The sequence below is a fragment of the Sinocyclocheilus grahami genome, unplaced genomic scaffold, assembly GCF_001515645.1.
Source record: "Sinocyclocheilus grahami isolate Dianchi unplaced genomic scaffold, SAMN03320097.WGS_v1.1 scaffold5.1, whole genome shotgun sequence".
Taxonomy (NCBI): Eukaryota; Metazoa; Chordata; class Actinopteri; order Cypriniformes; family Cyprinidae; genus Sinocyclocheilus; species Sinocyclocheilus grahami.
The window spans coordinates 408810-419609 of NW_015505184.1; positions in this window are offsets into that span (position 1 = coordinate 408810).

The window sequence follows — 10800 nt, forward strand, 5'->3', positions numbered from 1 at the left end:
TGACTGCTCTCAACATTGGAATACACATGAATACAAACAAGTAATAATAGCAAAAAAGGGAATATAATATATAGAAAAAACTATAAATAGTAGCAGCAGCAGCACAATTATTTGTGAATTAAAGTATGCTGAAGTGTTTCTAGTATGTGCTGCATGTGCATTTGTGTGTGTGTGTGTGAGAAATGTAAAGTATGTGTGTGAGTGTGATCTCTCTGTGTGTGTGTGTGTGTGTGTGTGTGTGTGTGAGTGAGACACAGGCACAGGTTCCGCCTATCCTAAGAGTTAATCAGATCCACATTATAAAGAAACTGGCAGCATCCGTATCAGGGTGTCAATCTCATTGTGTCTTCCTACTACCTCCATGACACTTGACTCTGCAGTCCACCCTACCTAAGGACTAATTGCATACTGTAAACGTATGTACTGTATGCATGCTCAATGTTTTATTTTAATATATGACTATCTACATATTCAAAGTAAAGTTCACTACAAATGTCTACAGTACTATGGCTATTGCTATAGGTTTTTGATGTGTTAGACTATATTGCAAGTAGCCTACATCAGTTTTTACCCTAAATCCCACTTTATCTGCTGATATTTCAGTCATGCAATTCAGTAAAAGGATCGTTAACACATTTTAAAATATACTGGGGTTCTACGTTAAGCTGACAGCTGTTTAATACAATGTAGGCTACTGTCAAAAAACAAACAAAAAACAGGAGCTAACTGGTGTGAAATTAAGTAGTGTGAAAATGACTTGTGAGAGCTGTATTTTCTGTTTTCTTCTTACCTCTGCGGCACTAACTGTCCTCCGCTGCAGCAGCAGAATTTAAACCTTTTGAAAAGAGTTCGGTTAATTTTAAGCATTTAGCAGCGTCGGACTTAAGCCCTTTTTCCCCCTTTCTCAACGTTTTTCTGCACCGCCTTTCCTTTTTTACGGTCCATCATCTAGATTTTACTGAAAATTAGCTCGTGTTGCAATCTCTCTGATGACTTGCTTGATTTTGACTGAACGGTTCGGTCAGCCCATCTCGGGACCAGGCGGCCGGCCGTTCCCGACTGGTCCAAATGCTTAACATTTATTTATTATTAACATTATTATTATTATAACCATAGAGAAATCGTCCAAGTGATAAAAACCTGTCCTATGCGCTATTGCATGGCCCGTAAACATTTTTTATTTATATATATTTAGAAAAAATCTGACCGGCCCACATTAAACAAAATGGTCCGGCCCCTCTGGCATTTGCCAGAATTGCCAGATGGCCAATCCGCCCCTGTCCCCCATGATATTTTGTAAACTGCATTTATGACAAAGAACTGCACAGATGCAGATTTTATAACAATCTATCGATAAACACACACCTTGTCCTCTGTTTCTCGCTCTGGAAGCCCCCCTATAGCCCCCCTAAAAATGGCCTAGCGATGCCCATGTTCCAATGTTTTTGACTGCATTTATTACATCAGAAATATAGTAAAATCAGTAATATTGTGAAATATTATTACAATTTCAAATATCAGTTTTCTGTTTGAATATATTTTAAAATGTAATTTATTCCTGTGATGCAAAGCTGAATTTTCAGCATCATTACACTTCAGTGTCACCTGGTCCTTCAGAAATCATTCTGATTTGCTGCTCAAGAAACATTTCTAATTATTATCAATGGTTTTCCAACCAAGATTTGCATGTCACAAAGAAACATAACTAAAAGCCTGTCTGGAACGGTCCACACCGCTCAGGTCTGGAATGCTGTAGAAAGGCAAGCAAAGTGGTACAGACAGTTAAAAGTCCCAGTGCTTTTGTGCTAAATATGAGCACTCTTGTAACACTGCTCAAATAATTAAACAAATGAACCAGAACCAATTGTTGTGTAATATTGTTTTTGAAATAGATACGTCAATGTGCAGCTCTCAGTATAGAGGCACGAATTATTTTGGGGCATGGGCAAAAGTTAGCGGGCACTAGGCTAACTAATGGACGGAGTCCAGTGGTGTAGCGCAAATCCGCGGCTCCCAACAGCGAACTCAAGGTTCGGTGGGTTGGGGGGCTGGATGCGTCGCAATATTGTAAATATTTGTTTTAGTACATACGTTTACAGTATGGATATCACACAAGCAACCTGCAAACTTTGCGCAAGAGTTATGCGGTGAACCTTTTAATCTCAGTCGATTCACTAGAAAGTGAAAGTAACATATATAAAATAAAAAAAAAAGTTTTAAATAAAGTGCAAAAGTGGCAAAACAGTTAATTTAAGTGTCAGCAATAGAGGTCGACCTATAAGGGTTTTTCTCTGGCCGATGCCGATATTTAGAAATCAGGGCAGCCGATGGCCGATATGTGATGCTGATTTTTTTGCGCAATGATGCAAAGCACCTTCTCAAAACAGTTCTGAAGCACGCTTTTTGTTGATGTTTGCTGACAGACACCAAACACTGGAAACACCCCACAGACTTGCAAATGCAAATTGATTCTTTGCCAGCAGGAGGCGCTGTTGGAGCGGAGATATAGCGGTTTCCCCGGTAAGGGCTGTAATCAAATAAGCGCTGCGCTCACAAACGCTAGGAAAGACGAAATGAGAATGACATCAAAGCTTTTCTGAAGACGGTCGGATCTTTTCAATTATACATTGATATAAAAACACCCGCGCTGCATTTTAATTTTGAAACGTGCAGTGTTCAGTTTATTCAATGAAGTAGAATAGAAAATCTAGGCTATTTGTGGCGGTCAGTTCTGATTTTGTGAAAATAACAAATAACTTAATGTATGGGAAACACTGGACACTGCTAGAAGTCAAATGGCCATAATCTAAGTGATAACAAAAATAAATAAATAAACGAGAAACGTATTTCGTGTTAAACAGGTTTTTTTCTTTTTTAAAAAGTCGTGCTTGAAATAAAGCTTTTTCATTGATGATTGCAGTGTTACTCATTTTAATTATAGACCTATAATTCATTGTATATAAAACCTGTTTTTAAAGACCTTTTTAAAGAGAATAAGATAGTCTAATCTTTATTATCCTCTATGAAAGTGATGCGCTATGAAATTATTGCGGGGCAAATTAATTGTAATATTAATTTAATAATAAAAGTAACTTAATAATAGGCTAATAAGAAGAATGTAACAGGCCTATGTTAATTGAAAATGCCAAATTAGATATAACTAAAGTGTAGGCTATAAAATTATTTTATTCAGAAATGTCATTGTGATTTTTTGTTGTTGTTGTTAATTAGTTATTTTAATTAATAGGCCTACAAATTAGGAAACAGGTGCAGTTAATCGCCGGCGTCAGTCACAACATTTATATAAAAAATAATAATAAAATAAAAATAAATAAAAAATAGGCTAATCTTTGTGAGGACGACTGGCAACAGCTGGTCTTAAATTCTTTAGACACCGCACACCAAACGACTTTGAACACCGACTGAAAACACTGACTGAGCTCAAATGATATTTCATAATCGGCCTGACAGTAATGTTTCCCGGCTTCACAGAATGAACCGGTTCGCGCGTGTAACTGAAAGTCTTACCGTTACTTGCTGACTGATGGACTGGCTCTCTCCGTCGTCAGTGCGAGTTTTTAAAGGGGTCATATGATGCTTTTTTAAAGATCCTTATTTTGTGTATTTGGTGTAACAGAATATGTTGACATGCTTTAATGTTCAAAAAACACATTATTTTTCAAATACTGTACATTATTGTAGGTCCTCTATGCCTCGCCTCTCTCAAACGCTTCGTTTTCTACAAAGTCCCTCCTTCCGACAAGGGTCTTAAATTCTTTAGACACCGCACACCAAACGACTTTGAACACCGACTGAAAACACTGACTGAGCTCAAATGATATTTCATAATCGGCCTGACAGTAATGTTTCCCGGCTTCACAGAATGAACCGGTTCGCGCGTGTAACTGAAAGTCTTACCGTTACTTGCTGACTGATGGACTGGCTCTCTCCGTCGTCAGTGCGAGTTTTTAAAGGGGTCATATGATGCTTTTTTAAAGATCCTTATTTTGTGTATTTGGTGTAACAGAATATGTTGACATGCTTTAATGTTCAAAAAACACATTATTTTTCAAATACTGTACATTATTGTAGGTCCTCTATGCCTCGCCTCTCTCAAACGCTTCGTTTTCTACAAAGTCCCTCCTTCCGACAAGCGCAATCTGCTCTGATTGGCCAGCTGACCCAGTGCATTGTGATTGGCCGAACACCGCAAGCACTCGTCGGAAATGTAACGTCCCTTACCATAATCGCATCTTTCAAAATAAATGTAAAGACAGAGCCGAAAGGGGAACAAAGTCACGTGACAGACACAGTGATGAAGCTGGTATGTGTTTGCAGTACACAAGCCGCGGTTAAGACAGCTGTTTTTTTTTTTTTTTTTTTACAGAATTATGCATTGCTGCTGTTTTTCTAACATTTTCTAACACAGCTGCAAATTACAGTCCAACTGAATGGGTGAACACGCACAAATTTACATGCGCGACATGCCCGAAACTGGATCCCCTGGATAACGCTTGACTAACACTGCTGTCAATCAAACTCATCAAGAATTATGCAAAAACATTTTATTTATTTTAGTTATTTAAACAAACAACAAACAAACACTTAAAATAAAATATACTTTAATACCATTTCTATTGAAACTTGTATGTTATTTATTATTAATTTAGTGCACTTATATTAACTTCAAATGTAATATTAAATAACACACTGCAGTTAAAATTATAATCAATTATTTTACATGTGCTTTAGTATGTTAGTCAACACATAATAAGTGTACTTTAAAACATGATACGATTGCTAAAACATAATGATTTGAAATGTATTTTAAAGTCAAACTTTTAATTTGACATTGTAGTTTGTATTTGTAATGAAAATTAAAACGTAGTTAAAATGTGCTTAATTGTCACGAAAATTATGTAATAATTCGAAACATTTAAATGTTCCAAAAATAAAAGGCCCAAATATTTGGGTGAAATATCACCAATATCAAGAATTATCAAGAACATTCTGGCAATATGAGAGCATCTGCACATCAAGGCCACTTCATTACTTAACTGAAGACAAATCCTCACCTTCTGCTGCATAAACAACACTTACATCTCTGAGAGTCTCAGCTTCACTCCATTCAGTCAAGGCTACTCTGAATGGACTGAATTGGTGCACGGTGTGCTTTGCTTTTCTTCTACAATGCTTACCTTGGAGTGCTTGAGACTAAATGTTCTCCGCTGAGAATGGAATATACATCACCATGGCAACTCTGCACTTTATAACACTGCTTTCCAGAATCTATTCCATAGCTCTTAAAAGCTGAGGACATGCCTTTTGTGAGACATCATAATATCACGCACTCCTCTGTAAGGCCTTGTGTTCAGTTTTATAACCCTGCTTTCCATTGTGCTGAGATGTTCAGAGAACTTGGAGGCACGCATATTTTCTCATTAGTAGAATTCACTATAAGTAATTGTATTCACTGAAGATAAAATGTGAAGTTGCCATAGTCTAAAATGATCCATCATTGCAACAATTACTTATTTAGATTAAGTCAATATATGTTATACTGAGTCAGTTTAAAAAGAGTTCTGTGCACATTGTTCACTTTACATGGTTGAAATTTCATCTTGTTTGTTGAAAGCAAAATGCATGTTATCTTAAATTAATGACAAGATTGCATGAACACTCATGAGACCAAAATGCACAAAACACCTTAAAACGTCACTCACAGACCTGGAAAATGAAATGTGATGTGTAACAATTAACTAACATTTATTTAACAATCAACATAATTTTAACTACAGAACCAAACACATTCTGAAATCAGTAAGTTTGCGATATAAATGAGTAACTTCTAAGACAGTAAGTTACAAAATGTGAAAACAAAATCAACAACAGTGTAAATAAAACGGTCAAATCACACAGTGCAACCATATTAATAATTAATGGTGCTGCTCCATCATCAAATCACACAGTGCAACCATATTAATAATTAATGGTGCTGCTCGGTCAACAGTGTAAGTTGGAAATTTCATTTTCAGCTCAAAAGTGCATTTTCACGCTTGCTTAGTACTAAAATATAGTACATTCATTTCATTGAAAAGAAAAAAAAATCTGCCATATCTGACTGCCACACGAGAAGCACCAGAGGGTTAATTTTCATTAATTATAATTAATTATACGAATTAATCTGTAGACCTATTAGAACTAAAAAGTTATTAATCCATCTCGCTTGCTGTTCTTGTTGCTTCATTTAAAATGCTTTACCTTTGTTCCTAAAAACTTAATATTCACTCCAAGAATAATTTGTATTCTTAGTCTTTTATGTCTGCTACTACTACACAATTGTTGGTATATTGAACTAACAGCATTATAACATTTAATATGATAATAAACAGAACATTTATTTTTTGTAATACAAACCAAGTGCTACCATGTGAGGGCAGCAAAGGCATGATGGGTTTGAGGCCAACTTGTGTTTCTGGATTTCCTCTCATGTTTGTCAGGCAAAAATGTATGTATTGTATAAACATTTCAAGAATTTCATGAAAAGATTTCATGAACGTCTGTGCCAGGGGGTGTGATGGGTTTCCTGCTGTCCACCGGCCCTTTAACCTCCTCCTCCTCCGCTCTGTCTGCATGTGCACTCTGATGACATTATGAAACAAAGAAATTGGCCCACAGTCTGTTTTCAGGGAAAATTAAGACGTAGCATGGATAGACAGGAGGAGAGGTTATGTTAAATGCAAAAATAGGTCCATCAAGCAACAATGCGTAAATGAAACATTAAAATAAGTTTACCACATTGGATATGTATTCTAAAATAGAGTTTACTCTATAGCCTCCTGACTACCAGGAAAAAACAGTTTTGTGAATTTAGTATTTTGTCATGTCATTACATTGTTTAGAGCATAGGAAAAAATTTGAAAAATAAAATTTTTGGAAAATTATATTTTATTCATATGTTATGCCATGTCCTCTGTAGAAGACATCGGGACTTTAAAAAGTCCTGTTTTTTAAGAAATAAAAAGACATGAATAGACATGAAAAGGCAAAAACAGTCGGATTTTTGTTTTAATCACAAATCAATTTTCATTTTTTATACCAAACTTTATATAAAGACGATTCTCAACTATGTTATGAAAGATATTTAAAAAAAAAACATTTTTCTTTATGCAAAATGTGTGTAAAATGGACATAAACAAGTTTTTCCATTATATACAATGTATCTATAAACGGTATCTAATTAGCATATTAATGTGTTTTTGGGGCAACATAGAATGAACAAATAAGTGCAATAATGGGAGTAATAATTAGCATGATTTTCATAATAATATCTAATATTTAATAGGAATATTGATACATAATTTTTTTCTTTCTGTCATGGTGAAACATCCAATCATTTAGTATCTCTGAAAAGCCCTGAATGTGCTGATGCAGTACACAATCCGCGGTTAAGACAGCTGACGTGCTATGATTTCTGACAGGCAGTTCACTCTCCTGTGATGTGACCCTGTTCCCCTCACACACACACACACAACGCGTTACTCTGCGCTGCGCAAAACTCTGCATTTGAACAGTCAATAGCAAATACTTAAACTAATAACAAAAAATACTTACAGTCGCTGATTCAGAAGCGCCAGATTGTCATAGCAAAGTCGGAATTGACCCTACTTTTTAAATTTTTTTTAGAAATAGCCTTTGTACTGTTAGCCAGCCTTGTACTCTTCTAGGTTAAAAAAACTGTCGTCCATAAAATGCGTTGCACAAATTCGAACATCTGGGTTGTGCTGTTCTGTTGTAAATAAATCTTAACCAATGATTCCTAATTGCATCTACTTCCGGAAGGCCAAATAAAGTGCTTTTGCTTTCGCACTGAAATACACAACGTCTCCCTGACATGGCTGCATCAACACTACTGCGGTTCCTGAAACCACGCCTTCTTTCTTTGCGCGCACATTTGGGCGGCATTATGCTAATATTTCCACATAGTGACGTAGACATGTGGGGGCGTGTTAGAATGAGCCGTTTTAGGTAGGCGTCGTTGACTCTTATCTTTTATAAAGAATATCTCTTTGGATTTAAGACTTTAGTCTTTGCAACTTTACAGAACTTCTTTATGCACCAAGAGCTTGTAACACTCCAAAGAGAAAGGAAAACTTGAAATCGCATCATATGACCCCTTTAAAACTGTGACATGTAACGTCTCAGAGAAATCACTAAAACATAATGTTCTCTACAGAGGACAAAACTCCATAGCTGGTAGTCAGGACGATAGGAAATGTTTTAATAATACACCTAGATTTGCACAAATAACTTTCCTGGCCTCATAACTTGTCCATTTTGCATGAGATATGGCTTGAAACTCTTAAAAATTCAGTCAGTTCACTTCTCTTTCAGAAAATGTTAGTCAAAGTATGATACTTTGGAAAATGTTGTCAACCACATAATGTCAAACTACTGTTGTATCTGTTGTTTTATTTGACATTTACACTACCATTCAGACAAGTTGGTAAGATTTTTTAATGTTTTTGAAAGAAGATTCTTCTGCTCACCAAGGCTGCATTTATTTGATCAAAATACAGTAAAATATTAAAATATTCTGAAATATTATTACAATTGAAAATAATTTATTTCTGCTTGAAATCAGTTATGCTGCATAATATTTTTGTGAAAATCATTATGACGCTTTCTTTTAGGATTTGTTGATGAATAGTACGTTTAACAGGACATCATTCATTTGAAATAGAAATCTTTTGTAACGTTATAAATGTCTTTACTGTCATTTTTTATCAATTTAATGTATCCTTGCTAAATAAAAGTATTAATACATTTTTTTTTAAATAATAAAACTCTTACTGACCCTAAACTTTTGAATGGTATTGCTACATATCGTTACTAAAATGTCTAAATACAACATATGTACCTGATTTTATTTCTTGCAATACATGTAAAATCCCCATTTTAAGTATGACAATATCTAACATATCAGATACTCCTTACTTTAAGAATGAAGTATAATAAAAACAATAAGAATTTGTCTAATTGTAAAAAAAAACAAAAAACATGTGACACGAGTTTAAGGATTAAACACTGTTTGTCTTCTCACTACAATTTTGAGAAGCAGAATTTACACTTTTTCCTTTCTTTTCTCTTTTTCTTTTTTTACTTTGGCAGCTGTTCAGAATGTCTTTGTTTATTCAGCAGAAAAGAGAGAGAGTATCAGTTTGTCGAGAGCAGAGCTGGTATTTCCAGAAACTCTTGCTTGGCCAAAACCCTTGTCACCAGGAAGCTTTGAACAGAAATTCTCTTAGTCTTGCTTTCGTTGGCTTGCTTACACACACACACACACACACACACACACACACACACACACACACACACACACAGGTTTACATTTGTGAAAAGTGGGGACATCCCATAGACGTAATGGTTTTTATTCTGTACAGACCGTATATTCTATTGCCCTTTACCAACCCTACCCCTAAACCTACTCCTTACAGGAGAGCTCACTCTCTTTATTAATTTATTTACCTATTTACTTACTTAATTACTTACATTGAGGATATCCCCATAAGGAGGTTTTGTCAGATTAAGTTCAGTTTTTATCCCCAAAATATGGTTAATGATAATGTGGATCAAATGTAGCTGTATAGTTAGTGTGTTTTACCCACATCTAATTTTGAATGACATTTATAATATTTATGATAATGCTGAATTACACTGAACAAAATTATAAACGCAACACTTTTGTTTTTGCCCCCATTTTTCATGAGCTGAACTCAAAGATCTAAGACTTTTTCTATGTACACAAAAGGCCTATTTCTCTCAAATATTGTTCACAAATCTGTCTAAATCTGTGTTAGTGAGCACTTCTCCTTTGCCGAGATAATCCATCCACCTCACAGGTGTGGCATATCAAGATGCTGATTAGACAGCATGATTATTGCACAGGTGTGCCTTAGGCTGGCCACAATAAAAGGCCACTCTAAAATGTGCAGTTTTACTGTATTGGGGGGTCCGGGGGGGTCCAAAAACCAGTCAGTATCTGGTCTGACCACCATTTGCCTCACGCAGTGCAACACATCTCCTTCGCATAGAGTTGATCAGGTTGTTGATTGTGGCCTGTGGAATGTTGGTCCACTCCTCTTCAATGGCTGTGCGAAGTTGCTGGATATTGGCAGGAACTGGAACACGCTGTCGTATACGCCGATCCAGAGCATCCCAAACATGCTCAATGGGTGACATGTCCGGTGAGTATGCTGGCCATGCAAGAACTGGGATGTTTTCAGCTTCCAGGAATTGTGTACAGATCCTTGCAACATGGGGCCGTGCATTATCATGCTGCAACATGAGGTGATGATCGTGGATGAATGGCACAACAATGGGCCTCAGGATCGCGTCACGGTATCTCTGTGCATTCAAAATGCCATCAATAAAATGCACCTGCATTCGTTGTCCACACCATATACCTGCCCATACCATAACCCCACCGCCACCATGGGCCACTCGATCCACAACGTTGACATCAGCAAACCACTCACCCACACGATGCCATACACGCCGTCTGCCATCTTCCCTGTACAGTGAAAACCGGGATTCATCCATGAAGAGAACACCTCTCCAAAGTGCCAGACGCCACTGAATGTGAGCATTTGCCCACTCAAGTCAGATACGACGACGAACTGCTGTCAGGTCGAGACCCCGATGAGGACGACGAGCATGCAGATGAGCTTCCCTGAGACATAGAATATTATGTGTACATAGAAAAAGTCTTAGATCTTTGAGTTCAGCTCATGAAAAATG